Raw genomic sequence first — 25,620 nt, 5'->3', positions numbered from 1 at the left:
AAGTCACCTAACATTACCGCTGGATGTATTTCGTAAACCACATCAAATACTGACGAACCGATTCCACAGACCGAACGTGAGGAGAGGGGCTAGTGTAATTGTTTAATACAAACCATACAAAAATGCACGGAAGTATGTTTTTTAACACAAACCTACGTTTTTTTAAATGGAACCCCGTTAGTTTTGCTAGCACATCTGAACATATAAACAAATACGTAATCAGTGCCGTTTGTTGTATTGTAAAATGTTAATTACATCCGGAGATATCGTAACCTAAAGTTAACGCTTGAGTACCACTCCTCCGCTGTTCGATCGTGTGTATCGGAGAGCACCGAATTACGTAGGGATCCAAAGGGAATTGTGATGGACCTTAGGTACAGAAGAGACTGGAACAGCTCATTACGTCCACATGCTAACACCTTTTTATTGGTCTTTTTCACTGACGCACATGTACATTACCATGGGGGGGGGGGGGGGGGTGAGGTACACGTACACACGTGGTTTCCGTTTTCAATTACGGAGTGGAATAGAGTGTGTCCCGACATGTCAGGCCAATAGATGTTCAATGTGGTGGCCATCATTTGCTGCACACAATTGCAATCTCTGGCGTAATGAATGTCGTTCACGTCGCAGTACATCTGGTGTAATGTCGCCGCAGGCTGCCACAATACGTTGTTTCATATCCTCTGGGGTTGTAGGCACATCACGGTACACGTTCTCCTTTAACGTACCCCACAGAAAGAAGTGCAGAGGTGTAAGATCAGGAGAACGGGCTGGCCAGTTTATGCGTCCTCCACGTCCTATGAAACGCCCGTGGAACATCCTGTCAAGGGTCAGCCCAGTGTTAATTGCGGAATGTGCAGGTGCACCATCATGCTGATACCACATACGTCGACGCGTTTCCAGTGGGACATTTTCGAGCAACGTTGGCAGATCATTCTGTAGAAACGCGATGTATGTTGCAGCTGTTTGGGCCCCTGCAATGAAGTGAGGACCAATGAGGTGGTCGCCAATGATTCCGCACCATACATTAACAGTCCACGGTCGCCGTCGCTCTACCTGTCTGAGCCAGCGAGGATTGTCCACGGACCAGTAATGCATGTTCCGTAGATTCACTGCCCCGTGGTTTGTGAAACCCGCTTCATCGGTAAACAGGTAGAACTGCAACGCATTCTCTGTTAATGCCCATTGACAGAATTGCACTCGATGATTAAAGTCATCACCTTGTAATTGCTGATGTAGCGACACATGAAACGGGTGAAAGCGGTGACGATGCAGTATGCGCATGACACTACTCTGATTCAGTCCACCGGCTCTCGCGATGCCCCGTGTACTCATGTTTGGGTTCATGGCAACAGCAGCTAACACACCAACTGCACCCGCTTCTCCTGTGACGGGCCTGTTACGGACCCGTTTGTGTGCTACGACCATACCTGTTGCATACAGTTGGCGGTAGATGTTTTGCAATGTGCGGCACGTTGGATGCTCTCTGTCCGGGTACCGTTCTGCATACACCCTGCAGGCTTCAGCTGCATTTCGTCGACACTCGCCGTAGATGAGCATCATCTCCCCCTTTTCAGAGTTTAAATACACCATGGTCACAGTTCCTACAACACTACACTATCACAGACGTCTGGTAACACGGTGTACTACAGGTGGTCTGCGTGCGGAGACGAATGCAGAATAACAATAGCAGCAAGCGCTACATGCGGACACTGCGACAGCTAGACCAAACCACAACAGTGCACTACAGCCGCACTCGTAAACACGGCCGTCATCGTAAACATGTCCCTGCAGATGCTGCTCGCCAACCGTGGCCCGTGTTTGTTACAACACGCATCTGAACGTCGGAGGTTTCAAGCGTCAACTTTAGGTTACAATATCTCCGGATGTAATTAACATTTTACAATGCAACAAACGGCACTGATTACGTATTTGTTTATATGTTCAGATGTGCTAACAAAACTTACGTGGTTCCATTTTTAAAAAAACGTAGGTTTGTGTTAAAAAACATACTTCCGTGCATTTTTGTATGGTTTGTATTAAACAATTACACTAGCCCCTCTCCTCACGTTCGATCTGTGGAATCGGTTCGTCAGTATTTGATGTGGTTTACGAAATATATCCAGCGGTAACGTTAGGTGACTCACCCTGTATACAGGGTGTTACAAAAAGGTATGGCCAAACTTTCAGGAAACATTCCTCACACACAAAGAAAGAAAATATGTTATGTGGACATGTGTCCGGAAACGCTTACTTTCCATGTTAGAGTTCATTTTATTACTTATTTTCAGATAACATTAATCATGGAATAGAAACACACAGCAACAGAATGTACCATCGTGACTTCAAACACTTTGTTACAGAAAATGTTCAAAATGTCGTCCGTTAGCGAGGATACATGCATCCACCCTCCGTCGTATGGAATCCCTGATGCGCTGACGCAGCCCTGGAGAATGGCGTATTGTATCACAGCCGTCCACAAGACGAGCACGAAAAGTCTCTACATTTGGTACCGGGGTTGCGTAGACAAGAGCTTTCAAATGCCCCCATAAATGAAAGTCAAGAGGGTTGAGGTCTGGAGAGCGTGGAGGCCATGGAATTGGTCCGCCTCTACCAATCCATCGGTCACCGAATCTGTTGTTGAGAAGCGTACGAACACTTCGACTGAAATCTGCAGGAGCTCCATCGTGCATGAACCACATGTTGTGTCGTACTTGTAAAGGCACCGAAGTCAACATTACCTCCCTTCAATTGGGCCAACTGGTGGTGAATCGAAGAAGTACAGTACATACTGACGAAACTAAAATGAGCTCTAATATGGAAATTAAGCGTTTCCGGACACATGTCCACATAACATATTTTCTTTATTTGTGTATGAGGAATGTTTCTTGAAAGTTTGGCCGTACCTTTTTGTAACACCCTGTATATATATATATATATATATATATATATATATATATATATATATATATATAGCTTTCATTACGTATTATGGGAACTGCTTGCCTAATTGAGGGTTAAAAGCTAAAACCGACAGTTTTTGGAATGAATTTTCATTGAATATAAAATTACAACTTCCAAGATTTAAAGATACTACTTTCCTTGCGAAACTCCAGTTAGACACACAAACACATATGTAAGTGTAAGCATATTGCATATTGCGTATAGCGTGATACGTCGGTAGTCACAAGCTAAAGGTAAAAAACAGAGAAGTTGATAAACATATTTGCTTTGCTTATCTGAATGAATAGACACTGTTAACGATCTACAGCAGTATGAAATAATTCTAAATTCAACTGAATGCGAATTAATTTCGAAATACAGCTTTCCATTAGGTGGACACTGATGGAGAGCAGTAACGCAAGAGTTGAAAGTGGCGTGCTCTGGACAAGGCAGAAACCGTGTAGCGAGCATCAAACTTGTGAGTGCGACCCAACTCTGTTCCATTAGCCCGGAACCTGTTGCGATGAGCGTCGTACTCTGCTAATACGTCGTCCAATGTAGTGCGAACAATTCACTGACTATCAGCAGCTATTCACGCAAATTTTTAAGAATGTGCAAGATCTCAAAATTCACAATTAATAAATTACATTTATAGACACAGGAAACAGCATTTTAACTGTTTTAAAGCTTATTGGAAAACAGTAAGACAAGGAGAAGTAATTTAAATTAGTTTTTGCTAAATTTTAGAATGCAAAATTCATCTTATCACTTATTTTTAGAAAGCAAGTAAAATACTTTTTACAGATTCACTTTCTGGTGAAGCTTAGTCTGTGCGGCTGATCCCGGAGGCGGTTCGAGTCCTCCCTCGGGCATGGGTGTGTGAGTTTGTCCTTAGGATGCTTTAGGTTAAGTAGTGTGTAAGCTTAGGGACTGATGAGCTTAGCAGTTAAGTCCCATAAGATTTCACACACATTTGAACTTTTTTTTTTTGTTAAGCTAAGTGATCAATTCCTATTAACTTCCTTTTCTTTATCTTTCAAGAATGTTATCCAGAAACGGTTTTGCATCCTAATCAACGTAATACAGATTTGCTTAGCAACGAAATTTAATTACTGGCAAAATACATTATCATACCTTTCACAAAACAAATTCTGCCTGAGAAGTTCTGTCTAACAGTTTGAGTAAGTGGTAAGTGATACAGTGGTATCGGTCCTTGACGACAATGCAATGACTACGACTTTCCGGCTTGCATCAAAATGATTCCAGTCCCTGAGTTCATTGACGACAATGCAATGACTACGACTTTCCGGCTTGCATCAAAATGATTCCAGTCCCTGATTTCATTCAGAAATTCTGATCGCTTGAAAGTGCAGCACTTTGCGTCCTGACGACATGTGGATGCCGCTATATTTACCCTACTCCAGAGACGCCTCAATCACTTACGTGAACGAAACACACAAGGAGGTGACAAAAGTCACGGAATACCTCCTATTATCGTGTCGAACCTTCTTTTGCATGGCGAGGTGCAGCAACTCGAGGAATCAACGAGTCTTTGGAAGTCCCCTGCAGAAACATTTAACCATAGCCATCGATAACTGTGAAAGTGTTGCCGATGCAGGATTTTGTGCACGATTACGATTACGTCCCATAAATGTTCGAGGTACGGCCAAATCCTTTGCTCGAATTGTCCAGAATGTTCTTCAAACCAGTCGCGAACACCAGTGGCCTAGCAGCATACCACGTTGTCATCCATAAAAATTAGACCATCTTCTCCCCCAAAATCATAACTTCTGATAAGCCCTACCAGAAAAAAGGTGAAGCACTCAAAGGACATGGTACTATGTCAATGTAAATTCATAAATGTACACACCATTGACAAGCTTGTAAATGGTGGAGTTGCAGTTCTCATTGAGGATCTCCATTTGCCCGGCTGGTCGAATCGAGCAGTATCCAAATTTCTGGAGTATTCGTGTACGACAGTGACCTCGATGATGCATAGGAATGCGAGAGCGGACGTACTCATCTTCAGCGTTCTGGTCGACGCCATGTGTCCACCAGAAGGGAGGATTGTCGTATCGTCCAACAAGCTGCGCCTGGCATCTGAGAACAAGTAATAGACACTCTGCAACGTTCTGTGTTGTCCCGCCTTACTGGTCGTAGACGAACAGCAGCTGGACTAGACCATTACCGTCCCTTGCATGGGACTGTGACTGGGAAGCACGGAATGCTGATCCATAGTGTCGCATTGTGTGAATCGCCGTTGTGCACTACCCGGATTTTTACAATGATCTCGAGAGTCACAGCGGTATTATTGCTGGCGTCATAGTGTGGGAAACCATTGTATACGACTTCAGGTCACAGTTGGTAGCAATTGGCGAAACTATGACGTCACAGCAGTAATTCAGGGAGATCCTGCGTAATCATGAGTTACCTTTCAGATGACAGTATCAGGGTGACATTTTTCAAGAAGACAACACACGTCCACACATGGCACCTTTCTCTACGAACTGTTTACTTGATGTTGATGAATTCCCGTGGTCAATAACGTGCCTAATCTGTTCCCGACAGAAAATGCCTTGGCCCAACACGTGTCCCAACTCTGCCCCGGTGCCAGCGTCCAGGATATCAACGGGTCATCCTTCTGAAGCAGGGCATGGATACATGTCAGACGAGATACAAGATCATACTGATAAGTGTCAAACTCTTTGTATATTTTGCTGGTTTTTATAATCACTGCAATACCATCGCATGCGCTCTCAACACGTGAATTTTCATTTCCTTTCCTCCTCCGTTCTAAGTCCTTCACTTTTTCTTGTCAGATAGTTTATATACACTGCGTCCGTTTTTCAGTGAATTAAACCACTAAATTACCTATCGGCTATAACAACTTTATGAGGATGATCCATAATACCAGAAACACCTCGAAATACTGTCGTAGATGCATTACCAGTGTATATTTTGCATTTTCTTGAATGAATTAACAGTATCTTGTTAGCTGTTAGTTTTCGAAAATGAGTAACACATTCATGAATATTTAATTTTATACCGAAAGGGGCAACAGAGCAGGAGCAGAGTAACAGGAATGAAGATTAGTGGTTTCACGTTCCGTCAATGACAATGTCTTTAGGGACGGAGTATATGTTCTGATAGGTTAAGGATGGGAAACTGACCGTGTCACTCCGGTAATTACCTTGAGAGATTTAGAGCAATCATAAAGAACTTAAAATCTGGGTGGCCGGAGGAAGATTCGAACATGTCCATATATTCTGACATGTTATACTGTTTAACGAGTGTGTTGGGTGAATAAGTTTTTAGTGATTAAGGTTTTAGATTACTGCAAAATATGTCGGTATCGACCTAGCCGGAACGCTGAGACACAGAAAGCTGCACACAACGCGTGCCCCTTCCGCCTAGCGCCGCTAACTGGTGGACGCTGTCAGCCAGGCCACGTCCCCTGGAGAGGCGCGGCGCCCGCATGTCTCTGGAGAGCTCTGTGTGTGGAGAACGGGGCCGAGGACGGCCCGCGGCCGCGGCCTCGCCGTCACGCCTCTGGAGAACACGACGGGCCGCTTTTATGCGCACGCGCGGCGCCCAGCCGCCGCCGGCAGCCAGAGCGGCAGCTCAGCCTCGCCTTTCCTGCCGAGCCGCCAAAAAGCGCGCCCGCCGGCGGTGAAGCCAGCCCGTCAGCCACCCCCTTATCGGTACTTCTTTAAGTCACCAGCTGTGACCGAGACGTGTTTCAGTTTCCGCGCGATGCTGACACAATACTTGCGGGTCGACGTTATAGGCATTTTCGAATTTGTACCGTTAACGACAAAGTGATGCCATAGTATGAGAGAATGATATTTTGACACTACCTGATTACGATACAGACACCTCTCTTCTACTTTATTAATGTTATCTGCCAAGTTAATTATGATGGACAGGGTGAAAAGCCAAACTCTGTGTTTCTCGCCAAGTTCGGTGTTATGTTTCGCCAAAGTAGGTGTTTTTGACACAGTTTGTATTATTTGGCAAATTCAGTGTTTTGTCAAAATCAGTATTGTTGTTTTTCCAAATTTGCTGTTTTTTCACATTCCATGTTTTTCGCCAAATTCTGTGTTTTTCGCCAAATTCTGTGTTTTTCGCCAAATTCTGTGTTTTTCGCCAAATTCGGTGTTTTTTGCCAAATTCGGTGTTTTGGCCAAATTCGGTGTTTTTTTGCCAAATTCAGTGTTTTTTGCCAAATACGGTGCCGTGTTTTTTCTCAGATTAGATGCCAAGTTTTGTCGTATTCGATATTGTTTTCTTTTTCGAAATGCTGTGTTTCTTGCCAATTGCGGTGTTACGTTTTGCCAAATTCAGCTTTTTTGTCAAATTCTGTGGTTTTCTCAAATTCTACGTCCCTGGCAAATTCGGGCTTTTTCAAAATTCGATATTTTTTTCTAAATTCGGTGTCTCTTTCCAAATTCGGTGTTTTTTGTCAAATTCGGTCTTGTTTTCTGCTTCAATCGTTGCTGTTTTTTGCCAAATTCTGAGTTTTTTTGACAAACTCTGTGGATTTGCGAGATTTGGTTGTTTTTGCCAAATGTGTTGTTGATTCTTGCCAAATTATTTTGCTATTTTCCTTGTCATATCGAAGTTGGTCTCGCAGTTACTGAATTGTCGTTTTAAGATTATGTATAAACCATAGCCTTGAGGAGATTAGAATTCAAATTGCAATCGAAACATTGAGTGACAGTAAGTTACGACTATTAGCAAACTAACATCCTCAGCTTTCACAACGTTTTCGCAAGGCAAAATTACAAATTTCCGAATGTCTCTTAAAAATCACTGTTGTTGTTGTTGTTGTTGTTGTGGTCTTCAGTCCTGAGACTGGTTTGATGCAGCTCTCCATGCTACTCTATCCTGTGCAAGCTTCTTCATCTCCCAGTACCTACTGCAACCTACATCCTTCTGAATCTGCTTAGTGTATTCATCTCTTGGTCTCCCCCTACGATTTTTACCCTCCACGCTGCCCTCCAATACTAAATTGGTGATCCCTTGATGCCTCAGAACATCTCCTACCAACCGATCCCTTCTTCTGGTCAAGTTGTGCCACAAACTTCTCTTCTCCTCAGTTCTATTCAATACTTCCTCATTAGTTATGTGATCTACCCATCTAATCTTCAGCATTCTTCTGTAGCACCACATTTCGAAAGCTTCTATTCTCTTCATGTCCAAACTATTTACCGTCCATGTTTCACTTCCATACATGGCTACACTCCATACGAATACTTTCAGAAATGACTTCCTGACACTTAAATCTATACTCGATGTTAACAAATTTCTCTTCTTCAGAAACGCTTTACTTGCCATTGCCAGTCTACATTTTATATCCTCTCTACTTCGACCATCATCAGTTATTTTGCTCCCCAAATAGCAAAACTCCTTTACTACTTTAAGTGTCTCATTTCCTAATCTAATACCCTCAACATCACCCGACTTAATTCGACTACATTCCATTATCCTCGTTTTGCTTTTGTTGATGTTCATCTTATATCCTCCCTTCAAGACACCATCCATTCCGTTCAACTGCTTTTCCAAGTCCTTTGCTGTCTCTGACAGAATTACAATGTCATCGGCGAACCTCAACGTTTTTATTTCTTCTCCATGGATTTTAATACTTACTCCGAATTTTTCTTTTATTTCCTTTACTGCTTGCTCAATATACAGATTGAATAACATCGGGGAGAGGCTACAACCCTGTCTTACTCCCTTCCCAACCACTGCTTCCCTTTCATGTCCCTCGACTCTTATAACTGCCATCTGGTTTCTGTACAAATTGTAAATAGCCTTTCGCTCCCTGTATTTTACCCCTCCCACCTTCAGAATTTGAAAGAGAGTATTCCAGTCAACATTGTCAAAAGCTTTCTCTAAGTCTACAAATGCTAGAAACGTAGGTTTACCTTTCCTTAATCTTTCTTCTAAGATAAGTCGTAAGGTCAGTATTGCCTCACGTGTTCCAGTATTTCTACGGAATCCAAACTGATCTTCCCCGAGGTCGGCTTCTACTAGTTTTTCCATTCGTCTGTAAAGAATTCGTTGTTAGTATTTTGCAGCTGTGGCTTATTAAACTGATTGTTCGGTAATTTTCACATCTGTCAACACCTGCTTTCTTTGTGATTGGAATTATTATATTCTTCTTGAAGTCTGAGGGTATTTCGCCTGTTTCATACATCTTGCTCACCAGATGGTAGAGTTTTGTCAGGACTGGCTCTCCTAAGGCCGTCAGTAGTTCCAATGGAATGTTGTCTACTCCGGGGGCCTTGTTTCGACTCAGGTCTTTCAGTGCTCTGTCAAACTCTTCACGCAGTATCGTATCTCCCATTTCATCTTCATCTACAACCTTTTCCATTTCCATAATATTATCCTCAAGTGCATCGCCCTTGTATAGACCCTCTATATACTCCTTCCACCTTTCTGCTTTCCCTTCTTTGCTTAGAACTTGGTTTCCATCTGAGCTCTTGATGTTCATAGAAGTGGTTCTCTTATCTCCAAAGGCCTCTTTAATTTTCCTGTAGGCAGTATCTATCTTACCCCTAGTGAGATAAGCCTCTACATCCTTACATTTGTCCTCTAGCCATGTCTGCTTAGCCATTTTGCACTTCCTGTCGATATAATTTTTGAGACGTTTGTATTCCTTTTTGCCTGCTTCATTTACTGCATTTTTATATTTTCTCCTTTCATCAATTAAATTCAATATTTCTTCTGTTACCCATGGATTTCTCCTAGCCCTCGTCTTTTTACCTACTTGATCCTCTGCTGCCTTCACTACTTCATCCCTCAAAGCTACCCATTCTTCTTCTACTGTATTTCTTTCCCCCATTCCTGTCAATTGTTCCCTTATGCTCTCCCTGAAACTCTGTACAACCTCTGGTTCTTTCAGTTTATCCAGGTCCCATCTCCTGAAATTCCCATCTTTTTGCACTTTCTTCAGTTTTAATCTACAGGTCATCACCAATAGATTGTGGTCAGAGTCCACATCTGCCCCTGGAAATGTCTTACAATTTAAAACCTGGTTCCTAAATCTCTGTCTTACCATTATATAATCTATCTGATACCTTTTAGTATCTCCAGGGTTCTTCCATGTATACAACCTTCTATCATGATTCTTAAACCAAGTGCTAGCTATGATTAAGTTGTGCTCTGTGCAAAATTCTACCAGGCGGCTTCCTCTTTCATTTCTTAGCCCCAATCCCTATTCACCTACTACGTTTCCTTCTCTCCCTTTTCCTACACTCGAATTCCAGTCACCCATGACTATTAAATTTTCGTCTCCCTTCACTATCTGAATAATTTCTTTTATTTCATCATACATTTCTTCAATTTCTTCGTCATCTGCAGAGCTAGTTGGCATATAAACTTGTACTACTGTAGTAGGTGTGGGCTTCGTATCTATCTTGGCCACAATAATACGTTCACTATGCTGTTTGTAGTAGCTTACCCGCATTCCTATTTTCGTATTCATTATTAAACCTACTCCTGCATTACCCCTATTTGACCTTGTGTTTATAACCCTGTATTCACCTGACCAAAAGTCTTGTTCCTCCTGCCACCGAACTTCACTAATTCCCACTATATCTAACTTTAACCTATCCATTTCCCTTTTTAAATTTTCTAACCTACCTGCCAGATTAAGGAATCTGACATTCCACGCTCCGATCCGTAGAACGCCAGTTTTCTTTCTCCTGATAACGACATCCTCTTGAGTAGTCCCCGCCCGGAGATCCGAATGGGGGACTATTTTACCTCCGGAATATTTTACCCAAGAGGACGCCATCATCATTTAATCATACAGTAAAGCTGCATGACCTCGGGAAAAATTACGGTTCTATAAAATCCAATAATTACGTGTTACTTTTCGTATTAGTACTTTAGCGAAGCCGGCCGATGTGGCCGAGCGGTTCTAGGCACTTCAGTCTGGAACCACGCGACCGCTACGGTCGCAGGTTCGAATCCTGCCTCGGGCATGGATGTGTGTGATGTACTTAGCTTATTTAAGTAGTTCTAAGTTCTAGGGGACTGATGACCTCATATGTTAAGCCCCTTAGTGCTCCAGTTCTAAGTTCTAGGGGACTGATGACCTCATATGTTAAGTCCCATAGTGCTCAGAGCCATTTGAACCATTTTTGAACTTTAGCGAAATTTCCCTTCCCTGACTGTGAGGGACCAAAATCATGATGTTCAGAGTCGAATCTCATCCCTGCTCTTGTTCATTGTCACCGCAGTACCTCATTCGATGTACCATTCCTTCTGTATTTGATTCTAATGTGAAACAGAAGCAACACGTAAGTCACAACACGAGTTTTGTAACCTCGCATACTTTCTTGGTGTTGAGAAAACGCTTTTGGGCGTTGAAACGAAACTTTGCGTTGCATATTTGTTTATGTTATTTCGAATGTAGATTTAGTGTGTATGAAATTTTCTATATTTACAGGTCTCGCTCTTAAGAGTCATCGGTCGCATTTTATCTGGTGTTCTGATAGAGATTTACAATTTATTTCTTTTTTTTTTGGTGGGGGGGGGGGGGGGGGGTAGCAGCGTTCAGCCAAAAAAATACTATCCATTATACCTTTCATGCGACGATCAGTATCGACGGAAAGAATCGGTTTTTTCCCGTTATAGACCAAATTATTTGGAAAGCGGTATTTTACGTGCCCATATGGTAGAGCGATCCCTAATTAGTTTAGTGTGATATTTATTTTATCGAACTCTATAAGGATTGTAAAAGAGAAGGGATTACCAGTAGTCCAGCAGCATCTGAGCAACGTTGCTGCATGGCAGAAGCAGTCAGCACGGGCCATAGCAGCACACGAGTCACCGCTGGAGTACTGGTCATTCTTCGTGTACACGTCGATAACACCATTATCCTATTTGGGAGCGCTCTATCGAATAGGCATGCAAAATCCAGCTCCAAAAATCATTTTGTTTGTAACTGCAAACGAACCGACGTTTTCCGTCAACACTGAGCGTCACACGAAACACGTGAGGAGCAGTACGAAACATGTGACGAGCAGTATCTGTTTGGCCTGACTCGTTAAATTTCTCACAAACGGAATTTTAAATACCGGCCGAAAAATCAGAGAAAATGTGTCACAGGACTCTTAAGAAAGGCACCAGTAGATCTACATACATACACAGCGTGTTACAAAAAAGTGCTCTGTGTTTTGAAAACTGGCAGAACGGTCCAAAACAAGGTAAAAGTGTTCAGTAAACACGGGCTCCAAAATGCGTACCTTACCAGTTAAGGGCAATTGTTTACCTTCGTTACAGTGAAACACATCTCTTCCCCTTCAAGCTCTTTGCTTTCCATATTTTGAAAGGCGCAAGAGTGCACCATAACAGGAAAAAAATCCAGTAAAAGCGCGCTCTGAAATGCATACCTTAAGAACTGTTACTATTTGTTCATCTTCGCTACTCTGAAACATATTGTACTAAGCAATAATAGTGGCAGACGCACTCAAACGTTACCCTAAACCTGCAAACTGGCGGTAAAAAGACTGGGGTGTAAGGTACTATCTTCATTTTCTTTACTTTTTTTTGTTTTTGCAGGAAATATATTCAACTGACAAAATGCTGCTGTTGGACAAAGAGATTAAGTGTATTACCTGTAAGCATACAGCTGAGGACTGTATGTATCTCTGTTTGACGTCAGACGCATGCTCAAATATATCTCTGCAGCCCAGGTAATCGAAGCCAATTCATGCTACCACAACTGATGGAAAATGGATCACTGTTCTAATTACACATTGAAATTATAAAAAAAACAGCATTCGTAATCAATGGGTCATAACGCAAAAAGTGTACTGGGAACTTGAAAAATACATTGTAACAACACAACTACCACAAAAACCGATACCAGAAGATTGCAGAGGGCCGCAGTTGCTGCTGTGTCCTCTTCTATTGGCGCTCACGAACTAACCAACTTGAAGGTAGTCTTACCCCCACCTCTTCCATCCCCCATCACTCCCTCTCTCCCTCCCTCTCATCACCGAAGATACGGACAGAGGCCTATTCTATCTTGCCACTGGTGGTCCACAAAGAGGTCCTTCTGGTGGCATTGATATACTGTCTCCAGTCTGTAGAAATCAGTCACAAATAGACAAAAGGCAGGAACAGAATGCTTCTTGCAATCTGATAAACATGTCTCTTGGAAAGACAGGACCCCTCTGGAACAATAACGAAATTCCGAAGAACTCTACAGATCGCTTTTTCAAACGTCCACTGATTGTAAAATAGGACGCCCTCTGCCTAAAGCGACCACAGCCCATGTTGTATCTAAGTGCAGAGTCTTCCTCAGCTGAGGCCCCAGGGCGTGGAATGAGCTTGCAGTCCTCCTGAGCCGATGTCCCTTCGCCAACGCAAAAGGGAAATTTAGCGGCACTGCCCCATCCCACAGACTCGCTCTGACCAGAGCACAGCTGCCTAATGACACCATCCACACTGGTCCGTCTTCCACACTGCCCCACCGCAAGTGACCACCGTACTGTGATCGAGAACACTTTCATTTAAAGTCAACGCATCTCTTATACTCATAATCTCCACTTTTCACAAAAATAGGCACAGTCTATGAGCAAAATCGTTATAGTTTTTACGTTCGCCTGCAGAATACAACTCACATCTCATCATTTTGCGACATTCATCGGGGTACACCGCCACTGGTTATATACGACTAAAATTCAGAAGCCTGTACATGTTGACCATGAGTAAAACTGCCAAAACTACCGGTTATCACAGAATGTCGTCGTTATTTCAAAACAGTCATCATAGCAAATAAGAAGTGAGAATTTAAACTCTGACGAAAAATCCTCAGGCTTAAATTTTCTTTCAGCTTGATGGACAAATTACATGTCCTGAGTTCATCTCTCGCATTCAAATCAGTGTTTGTAAATAAACTGTCATGCACGTGTGTATCACAATCATTTCAGACATTTGAAATAACATTAGAGAATACAATCTTTCACACCATTGGCTCACGTGTCGGAAGAAATACAATCATTTTACATTCGACAACAACAAGCTATCATTCAAGAGGATGTAGCTTTTATGCACACTATGGCAAGTCCCGTTTTAGGAATATGAAGCTATATCACACTTCCGTTTACGAAACAAATCGTGAGAGCCTGTTGTCTAGTAGATGCTCCTGTAAGATCTTACCTCGTCTCTCTGCCTTCTGTTACATCCATCTGCTTGTTTAAATTAAATATTTTTGCTTTGTAACTCCCCTCTACCGAGGTGTCCGTAAAGTTTCTATCATACAGTAGATCCTTGTGACCTAGTTTTGTAAGCAATTTGATCATCACAGCCTGTTTCACACAATCTACTCACATGTCGGAAAAAAATACTGTCATTTCTAGCTTCTACAACGAGCTATAATTCAAGAGGGGTCTACTTTATAATTAGAGGTAATGAATTATGAAGTAACACAGGACTTGCGGTAACAACTGCTTTTAAACACGCAATCGTAACGATAATGTAGATATCCTAATTTCATCGGTATAGGACGCTATCTGGTATACTTTGGTGTATATGGTCGAATGGACGTATTGCACAATCATCTATCTGCATTCGCAGTCTAGGATATGGCACCTGAAAAGTAGGGGAGGGGAGATTTAGCGATGATACAGAAACTGGGAAGCATTCTGCTGTGTCATTGGCTGGTGATGAAATTAGAGAACAACTGGTATACTTTGATGTATATGGTCGAACGAACGTGCTGCACAGTCATCTAGCTGTTTTTTTTATCTAGTATATGGTATTTGCAAAGCATGGAGGGCCGATTTGGCGATGATACAGAAATTGGGATGCATTCTGCTGAGTCACTGGCTGACATTGAAATTGCAGAACAACTGGAAAAATTGCTGAAATTGATCACACTATCAACTGCAGCACATATTACACTACATCATTCTATATCAATAGTGTCATTCCCATCCGTCCGTCTACTGGTATGCTTGATTACCATATATAGTGATTGATTGACACTACTTAGTAGAGATGGTGGGAGCCTTGGTGGAACACTGGATACCTTATACTTGCCACTGTGCAGTATGGGATTAAATCTAGAGGTCATCACTTTCAGACAGTTGTTTGGAAGTGTTCCTCAATGCTGCAGGCTTCTCCTATTTCCATATGCTGCAAAACCCTCCACATGTTTTTTTTTCACCAATAAGTTAACAGTACTTCTTTCTATTTCTGCTACCTTGCACGTGTTGTGAATTTACCTTCCTGCAATGGTCAACGCTGGAACAGTAATCATGTAATGCAAAATGAGAAAACAACGCTCTTCAAAATGGAACACCAAAACCTCCACTACTTTATCGCCGTGGAAAATGACATTAAATGTATAAGTTATCACATTCGGATAGCTGTTGAAGACACTCTAAAATGCTGCAAACTCTTCCAGTTTCAATATGCTGCGATGTCTTCCACATTTTTGTGCATGAGGAACATCGCCTCTGTGTTTTATTTTTACTGATCTGTGTGTTGTCGGAGCTGCATAGATTACATCATGCAGTGTTCAGTTTTCTGTGAGAGCCAAAGGATTGAAATGTGTAAATATCGGTTTAGCAGCTGACATAGATCTTGAATTCATGGTAGAAAATCAAAGTCTGTGACCGTGTACAAAACTGTAGTAGTACATAGCTTGGATGTGTTACAGCCGAAAACAATGTATTAAACTGCTTATGTAGGACTTATACAGGAACCCTCTCTTGTGATTGATAGTCTGTTGGGTATGGTCTTCCCCCAGTACAGTCGAAAAACCTTTATGCAGATCTGTGCAAGCGATTTCGAGCACTGGCCACATGCTCCAATGGAGTGATACATATATGTGAAATATGCTTGATGTCAACACGAAGATGGTATTTGTTTTTTCGATATATCAAAAGAGAGGGATGTGGTAAAATCTTATAGGAGCTTCTATTACAAGAAGTGGTACAAGTGGTTAAAGTAAAACTAACAGAAATCAGCTGTTTATATTCTCATAGAACTATGACTGTTTTTATTATTATCATCATGACTGCATATTTAAAAAAACAAGTGTTACCACAAATCCTGTGTTATTTCATACTTCATATAGGTAAGAAAAGGGGTTACTATACTTTCAACTACCTAGTTTCAACTACTTTTCAAGGTCACTGACTACCCACTCTAACATCAAAAACACATGCAGATCGATTGTTGTATATAAGAAATATCTTACGATTCTTGGTAGGTTAATGAATAAGCCAGCAAATATTCTAGAACAAAACCTTCATCAAATTTTGTATATACATTTACATACAGAAAACAACTCTTTCCTTATTTTTGTTAGGTGTGTTTTAATAACATCCAATTTCATCTGTTTCTTTCTCCAGCCAGTAATTTGACAAATACAGAGAAGGTATGTTCTCGAATACTAGTGTGTTTCTAATTTTTTTCTTGTAAACTGCTAAATGAGAGCATTTGGATATTTTAATTTGTCCCCTTATTTCCTGCACAACACTGTTGCTTTCACACTTCACATCTTCCTGGGTGCCAGTTCTTCTGTTGGACATTCTTGTGGTATTTTGGTATAGAACTTTTAAGTTTAGAACTTTTGCATACGAATTGTGGTTAAAGGCTGTTATTCCATTCGTTTTAAGCTCTGCAAACGGTTGTTCTGTTGCTAAATGTATGACATCAAGTCCACCACACTTCAATATAATGTAACCATCTTTTTTAAGCAGATCCAAGGAGGAATGTAGTTCGATAACCAGAGTTTTCGTGTGTCCTTTAGCATATTAAACATGCTCCAATCTGTCGTTTTCCGCCAGTACCCCAACAAATGGCCACTTACCATTAATCTTTACAGTAAATGCTATATCTTTTATTCCACAGTCATAGCCAGATTTCTCCATATAGTGTGTCTAAAGCCATATGTAAACCTGGCTTGCACATCCACAATAGCTTCTACCTTTCCCATTTGTAATTTATATTCTTCCTTTTCCAAGTGTGTAATACATTAACTGTACTTAAAGGTGTAATTTGCTTAATGGAGAATAGTTTACGTCTGTTCAACACATTGGTTCTTTTTCTTAGGAGCTGTGGTACAACAGCATCTCTGCCAACCAGTCTTCATTCTGCAATATCTATATCGGATGGTATTGTCGAGAAAAACGTTCTAGGCTGAGATCAATAGCTTTCTCTTTCTTTAACATAACATTTCTGTATAATGTTTATATGGTCTTTATTAGAGCCAGAGTTACGAATCTCCACGTAGTTTATAACTTTGTGTTCTGCCTTATCGCAGGCCTAGTCATGGGGAAGCCTCGTCAGAGAGGTCCACCGCATGAGCGTCTAGGGAAGGGATTCCAGTAGTGGTTTTCCGTTGCCTTCCACTGATGATGATGAAATGATAATGAGGACAACACAGCACCCAGTCCCTAAGAGGAGAAAATCTGCGACCCAGCAGGAATCGAACCCGGGCCTCTTGGCGTGACAGACCGCCGCGCTGACCACTCAGTTATCGAAGCGGACACGTAGTTTATAGGTAGATAATTAAAACTGTGTGCAAACAGCGCATAGCTGATGAGCTTTTCTCGATCTTGAGTGTGTGGACGTACTTATACACCTGTCAATATTTGGGTATTCTTATTACCCCAGTACACAAACTGCAGAACGTTATTAAAGGCAACACAACTACTGTCCTGTAGGTTGTCTGTTAATTGACGTCACATGGACGCAACTGGCACAGAGTAAAGTGGAGCACACTGTAAATACTGTTTGTTGGGGTCTAATACACTCTTGCACAGGGTCGAATATATGATCCATCCTGTAGTTGTATACTGTAGCCTCCAGCCTGATATGCCATGCTGCTTAGCTAAGGAAGACCTAAAAGTTTGCTCTAGTCGCATGTGAGGACAGTTTATAAAATCTGTAATGTGGTTTCCAAAATCTCTGTTCACTCCAGGACTTGTAATTTGACATATAAATTTGTTATACATCTTTACTCCACAGTTGGAGCTTAACTATATTAGGCAGTCTATTCCAACTGTCTTATCGCTATCCACGATCACATTGCCACTTCCCTGTTGATCCCCTTCCACGCAGAAGTTGTGGTTTGATGTTAAGTAGTCGCACATCTCCATTTTATTAAAAATTCCGGCGAAGTCTTGCGTTACGTCCAAATCCAAAACGTAATAGTCGTCTACACGTAGCTGTTGCAATATCAAGGAAGTTTTTTCATTCGAACATCCATTTCAACGTCAGCTAATTCCACTTTATATGAATCTTCCGGATTTTTATATTTCCTCTAAACAATTTCCAGTGCTTCCTTGCCGATTTTTTCTGACATTCCCCTTGCTGTCACACTGTCGCCTTGACATCGTGTCTCGCAGTGACGAAATTGAAGAATTTACTAAGTAAGTAATTGTTAACTGAGCCACACATCATTACAGACCGTTCTCTTTCTGATTATTCTTGCCAGTCCACTTGATCACAGATTTTAACCACCATAATGTTATCGCAAAACGATTTTGTAAGCATATTTATATTCTTCTTGAGAAGCAATATACCATTTTCAGTGAAATTTATGTTGCCAGTATAAGTAACCAGATTATCCAGGTTCTGCTGTAATAACCACAAACCGAAGGGTTCGTCCGTTGGTCTTGTCTTCCTCCCTAAGAGCTGAAGAATGTTAAGCACTTACGAGGAATCCGTGTTGACACTTTCAACTACCAAGGAAGACTGATCAGTTGCGGCCGTTAAGCCTTCTTTTATACTCTAAAGATCCAAGATGGTGGCACTTCCGGTAACGTGATTTCCGGTCATAAATTCTACATAGATTGTAGCCCAATTGAGATATTTTGTGTGCAAGGTGTATGTGGCAGGGAGTAAGGCTGCCCATCGCAATTACCACCCTTATGTATGGGATAGAAACAACGCATTTTTATCTCCATCTCTGTCCACCTGAGCTGTGCTTATAAATTAGACGTTGACTGGACGTTAAGTTCTGATTTTCAGCCTGGTTCAAATGGTTGAAATGGCTCTGAGCACTATGGAACTTAACATCTGTGGTCATCAGTCACCTAGAACTTAGAACTACTTAAACCTAACTATACTAAGGACATCACACTCATCCATGCCCGAGGCAGGATTCGAACCTGCGACCGTAGCGGCCGCGCGGTTCTAGACTGAAGCGCCTAGAACAGCTCGGCCACACCGGCCGGCGCTACTTCTCAGAATGTCAGCTCACAAAATTAGCAACCATAGTTTTAACGAGCGACATACGTAAATTCAAAATGAGAAATCGCTATAATGGACACTTGATTGCCATAATACGCTCCTTTGCAAACCATAGGAAGCGCGGTACTTATGTATGTTGGGGCTCCAGTACACTTCAGTCAGACGGATAGAGACTAGAGTTGTAAAGTATGTTACATACGTGTCGGGAGTTACCACTTAACGATCGCTTTCTTTACACAAGCGATCAGTGTCTTATTTGATTTCCTTAAAAACGGAAAGCGCTGAGCCGTCTAGCAACTGAGTGGGGATATATAAAATGCCACGTAACCTACAAAACTTTTTTGTTTTACTTAGTTATGCTCTTGTTTGTTACGTAAAAATTAATAGTATTTGTAGCAAAATAGAAATTCTCAATGTTTAATTCAGATTTTATTTGAAAATCGTTGATGTGTAAAGTGAAACAGAGGGATGTTGGAGCAAAAATAAAGAAAACAATACAGATTTACCAAATAGCGCCAAAAAACGAAATTTCTTGTACAAAAATGTAAAACAAAAGAAACCACAAAGCAAAAATTTATCAAATGTCTCTTCAGTGCTTCATCGAACTTATATAAACATAGTTCTGTTATTCATAAACAACTTTTGCATTTGCTAATAATAACAGGAAACTCTTTCCTTTGATCGTGATGAAGAATATTCCATTGAGTATAAAATAACAACAATAATTATGTATATTTTTATGTTTCTGCATGCAAACTGTACTTGTATCAAAAGCAATTTCTTTGGTCACATAAAAGCGCAGTAGGTAAGCTTTAACTAATTTTTATTTTTTATAAACTTACTGTAAGGCTGTAAAATACACAATGCACTAACATTGGATAATGTGCGGTCCTATTTACTTGCACAAAAAAAGAACCAAGCAACCAAAAAGCAGAGTAGTAATCGGCTCCCGGTTTCTGTCTTATACGTTCATTTATGTTTCTTTCCTTATCAATTCTACCAGTACTACCGGCAATCCTACCATTTACCACGTTATTTATGTAGTGTACCAAAATTCCTGAACTGTAGTTTTGGTGGAACGTAGCTCTAATCTGGACATATTGGATGATAAGTACTCATGACATACAGATAAGGGACGATCAGTTCCATGATCACCACGTTTCACTGTCCTCGAGCCTTTTCACGAGGCACTTTAAATCAACTTGTTCATGCCGCACACATTCCCAGTGCATAGATGCTTCATCAGAATGTCACTCGACACAATTTGAGGATGTTTGAAAGGATGCAGCAGTCCATCATCTGAGGCTTAAGAAGGAGAAAGAGGAGGTCAACGTGAGCAAGGAATTACGCTCAAGAGAAGAGAAGATATGCATCTGATAAAGCAACAGAATAGCCTACGAAACAATTTATGATGCCTTCGAATTTTTTGTGTGAAAATTCTTAAAGATTTTTTAAATAAAACTAACGTTATACCATTTTACATTTTTATTCTTCATGTGTACATATTTATTCCTCAACGTTGTCACTCTGGCGGAAAACACATATCTCCCAACGAGAGACCAGTTTGTTGATACCATCACCGTAGAATGTTTGACTTACCTGACGGAGCCACAACCTCACCTCTCCTTGAACCGCTTTATAACTATCTAAGTGAAGTTCTCGAAGGTATTCTGTAAGTTTTGGAAACAGATGAAATTCGGATGGGGCCGGTCGGTACTGTGTGGAGAATGATCGATGACAGGGAATCCAAGGCGTCTGATTGCTGTAGATGTCACAGCGCTTGTGTGTCGCCTGGTATTGTTACGCCGAAGAAGAGGGTGTTCCATGTGTGGATGAACTCTTCGAAGTCGAAACACGATTACTGCAAGCTGTTTCTCACACACCGGCATAGTTAAGTTACAAACCACCAGGTTATACGCTGCAATTCTGAGCCCTCTAGCGGCAGAGAGTTGCAAATGTGTTGACTTGAAGAATAAAGATGTAGAATGTTAACAACGTTTGTTTTATTTAAAAAAACTTTAAGAGTTTTTACGTAACAGATTCGGAGGTATCACTTTTCATCATGCCCTCATACATTATTTTGACAAACTCAATACATTTCCTCCTATTCATTTCACTTCACTGAGATTGTGAAAGTAATTTAAATTGTTTTCTGGGCCATTCTGTTGTTTTGCCAGATGTACATCTTCTCTTCTCTTGAGTGTAAATTCTTTCCTCGTCTTATTTTCCTCCTCTTGTACACAAGCAGCTACACACACACACACACACACACACACACAACGTTTTTTCGTTTAGTTTTAATGTTTTCTTGTATGTTCCCTTTACATTCATTTAGTGTTTCGTTTTAACATTTTCTTAATTATGTTCCTACTGCACTATTTAAGGTAACATTTACTTTCAGTCTCCATGTGTAAAACATTACTTAATTTTGTTCAGCAGTTCTGCATTCTGTTGTAAGACGAAAACCTGATAACTAAAATTTATTAGACGATTTTAAACTATTCTGATCATAGTAACCACTCCAGATGTGTGGTGCACACCCTGACGCCTCTGGAACAAAATCTAAAAAGCAGCACAGTTTTCGCTGCAGTTGCAGTCTACAGGTCTGATGACTTGTACTCAGAATATTCAGTTGAAGAAACGGTGGAACGTCCCTCATAATTTAAGGATAGCGAGCCGTCTGGCCACGCGGCGAGATCGGGCTCAGTTGTTGGGTGAAGGGGATATTATCAGCTCGAAGAAAGACAGAAACAGATTTTCTCCAGAATAAAGAAGAAAAAGTCTGCACTACAGTCCTTATAATTTCATATGGTGTGTTACGATGTTGAAAACTACAAGCAATTTGGGATAAATCGTGACCCTCATACCTACACAACTCTTTTGACTGGGACTTAAATTGTGTAAAATATTTAATAGTCACCTTGTAATCGGCCCTAGCAAATCACATTAATCATATAACTAAAGAAATCCAGCAACGAGTAGAGTGTCGCTATATCAACGATTTATTTATGCGTAACAATTTATACATCTAAGACCGTTTTCGTCATCTTTTTTATCTACATCACTTGATTGGGCCTTTTGATCGATTCCACGTCCTTCAAAATTGCTCAGGCCGTCTCTTCATTCACCTTCCTATTGGTCTTTGGCCTCTTGGACTATACTGATTTATTGTTTTAGTAGTTCTTGCAACTGGCACATAAATCATGTGTTCTCTCCAGCTTAAATGGTATTGCTTTATTGTGTCAATTATATTATGTATCTCCAGTTCAACTCTAATGTCGCCATTTCTCTTTTTATCCATTAAAGTATATATAGTATATCAAGCTCATTTCACATGTTTCTATTCTCTTTTCATCTCTCCTCTTAAGGGGCCAGTTTTCGCCTCCATAGATCGTTGCCGGTATAGTAATAACCTTAAAAAAACTTTAGGGGGGTACCTTAGTGGACCTTCTTTCCTGTGTATAGTTTCACATAAATAGTTGGATCGGTCTAAGTGCCTTTGTCTTTCATTCCTTGTCCATATGTAATACTATACCCAAAACATTTAACTGTATTAATCTGTATGTGATCTCCTTATCAATTTCGATTTTAACTCCCATGGACTGGTGTCCTGAAAATACCACTGATTTAGTCTACATAATGGAGATCTTCAGAGTGTATTGTGTGTGTATTTTATTTACATTAAAATAAAAAAGTTCTTGAGGGTCATTTTCATTCTGACTAACAAATACTTTATCATCAGCAAAAGTCAATGTACTAACATTCATACTATTAATTTTAAAATATTTTATTGCCTGCAACCAAGTTTTAGTTACATCGACGATGTACATATTAAAAAGAGCGGGTGGACGGCATCACCCTTGCCTAGTTACTTGGTTTATTTCATCAGTCTAATGTCTGCTGCCCACAACTTTTATTTTCATTTTGTTATTCATATATAAATCCTGTACAGCCTTTACAAGACACTGGGCGAGGTGGTGCAGTGGTTACCAAACTGGACTCGAATTCAGGAGGCCTTCGGCTCAGGTTTACGTCCGGCCATCCAGCGAATGCCGGGAGGGTTCGTTTATAGAGGGTAAAAACTGTAGAAGAAGACGGGGACTGAAGGACATGGAGCGCATAATTGATTGAGGGGGGTACGGGGAAGGGGGTTGCTAGAGCAGCTCTGAAATTAAATGGTTGGAGCAGGAGGGGAATTCTAGATTGTCCTTATCGTCTTTGTTTAAATAATTCATTGTTTTGCCTTCTTCTTACATTATTTTCAATATCAGTAACATATTTTCCCAACTATGGTTTTCAACATGCCTGTCTTTCCTTTTACCTAGAGCTGATTTTCTTTTATAATGTAACCTCAAATATTGATCATCTGGGGGATTTAACATTTCTAAATAGTCGTGTTTCTTATATTCAGGTAGACTACGTATTTCATCATCTCAGTGTTGCACACCCCTTTTGAAAAAACCATTCTTTTTTTTGTGCCAGTCGTTACTGTTGCTGCTGTGCTGCTGTAATAAGTGCTTCCTTTATAGTTGCCATTCCTTGTTGACGTTACTCACTTTCCAATTTAACTTAGATACTCTTCAAGCCTTTATTTTGTCTTCTGTCTTTTAGGTAGTTTTGTTTTGAGTCATCTGGACCTCTCAGTACTCTTGTGTCTTGCACTAGAGGCCAACTCATGTTATTTACTACCGCGTAGTATACAGGTGTAATGCGACAGAGCCTCTAACTGACCAGGTATATTCGTGGATTTGTTGATGCCCTAAGAAACTTTTTGTTGACTTTAACTCATTATTTCTTCAGAAATAATAACATTTACCAATAAGGTGTCACCCACCCTTGTGTTTAAATCTTCAGATGTTGTCAAACGATTACATTTGTTTATCTTAGACATTGTTTTTCGCCAAATGTAGAATTCTTCACAGTAATCACCCAGTTCTGATGCATGTACTCCAATAACCAGCAGATAACAACTTTCTACCTTTCTTCTGACCATAATTATCCCTTCATTGATGAAGGTGTAAGTGTGTATTTTGTTGGCTAAAATCTTGTTCCAAGGAATAGTAACCCCAGCAAAGGTTCTTTCCTTTTGAGGGACTCCACTGCAGATCACGCCATACCGGATTATTGTTGTAGAACCTCTCGATTTCTGTTTGGTTATTATTACGATGGCCATGTCTGTATCTTGTGAATTTAGTTCATTTTCCAGTCTTGCCTTTTTATTTCTGGAACTGCAGTCAGTCCAAATAGCCAGTCTGAATACAATGTATATTTAAAGTCATTTGTTCCTGTTGTACGCCGAAGACCATCATCAGTTTATCTCTCGAGCTTGGTTTCTTCTGGAAATTCTAATTCCGAAGATAGAGGATACCGGCTTGTAACTATATTAGCTCGGTGGTAAGTCTGCCACCATCTCATATCTTAGAACACCTGCTTCTTTCTTTTGGGGCTATCTCCGTTAGGTGGTTGCCTTCACCCCGGCTATGGATCCGTCGAACCAGGTTTTATAGTGTAACCTTCTCTGTCTTTCATCAAGGTTGTCTTCTCTGGGAGGGTGGACTTCCCTACACCTAAGAGGCCCCCCTACACCCCGCCGTTGTGGACTGCTCTTCGTCTGATTCCTGCTCTTCAGTTAGTGGCGAATGGTTCATGTGTTATTTTTCACGTTTTAGAGTGAGCATATCATTTCCTTGCCTCGGCTGTTAGCCTATACAGTGGCTGTTGTATGTACGAGGGCCTGTCCACTGTAACCGGGGGAACGAGCCTTCTCTCTTGCCTAGAGGACAGATAGGACTTTCCGAAACGTTCCCAAATGGGCCGTGTTGGAACATACGGAGCTGGCTCCAAGGCGAGTTATTTTCTCCAGAGGCAGGTGTTGTCCATAACATCTTATGAAATTAGATTCTGAAAGTCCTCGCTGTGCCTTACAGCAAGTGCTGTTAACGTTAGAAGAAAACGGCTAATGGAAATGTCTCAGTTCTGTTGCTGAGGATGAATGACTGAAAATGTTAAATGGTAAATAATTTAGTGGAGACGTCTAGGGCTCGTGATATCGAGAACCCGGCCGGCAGGCTTCGTGATACAGGAGGTTGTGTTGCGATGTATTTCGAGAGTCGTTCTCATTATTAAAGTCTTCTGCCCAAGCAGAAATTTTATAAATATTTCACAAGTGCTTTCCAGTACACAGACGTGAAAGCTAGCTAAGTCATTGGGTTGTTTTCAAGGCAGGTTTTGAAGTTCAATGTGCGTACACGAATTCTTTAGGAAGACGCCGGGTAGCAGAATGTGGAGCCATTAGACAGCCAGTGGTAGATTCCAGTAACGACTTGAAGCGCCGTGTTCGTGTGTGTGTTCCTTCTGGTTTCTGATTTTGTGTTGTTATCCTGTTCTGTTTATGGCGATTATTGGCGGGAGAATCTAGAAACCAGTTTGACTTGTTTTTGTGGTTGT

Source organism: Schistocerca cancellata, chromosome 2 (assembly GCF_023864275.1).
Source record: "Schistocerca cancellata isolate TAMUIC-IGC-003103 chromosome 2, iqSchCanc2.1, whole genome shotgun sequence".
Taxonomy (NCBI): domain Eukaryota; kingdom Metazoa; phylum Arthropoda; class Insecta; order Orthoptera; family Acrididae; genus Schistocerca; species Schistocerca cancellata.
The sequence above is the reverse complement of the archived record's forward strand: the minus strand, read 5'-3'. Positions refer to the sequence as shown.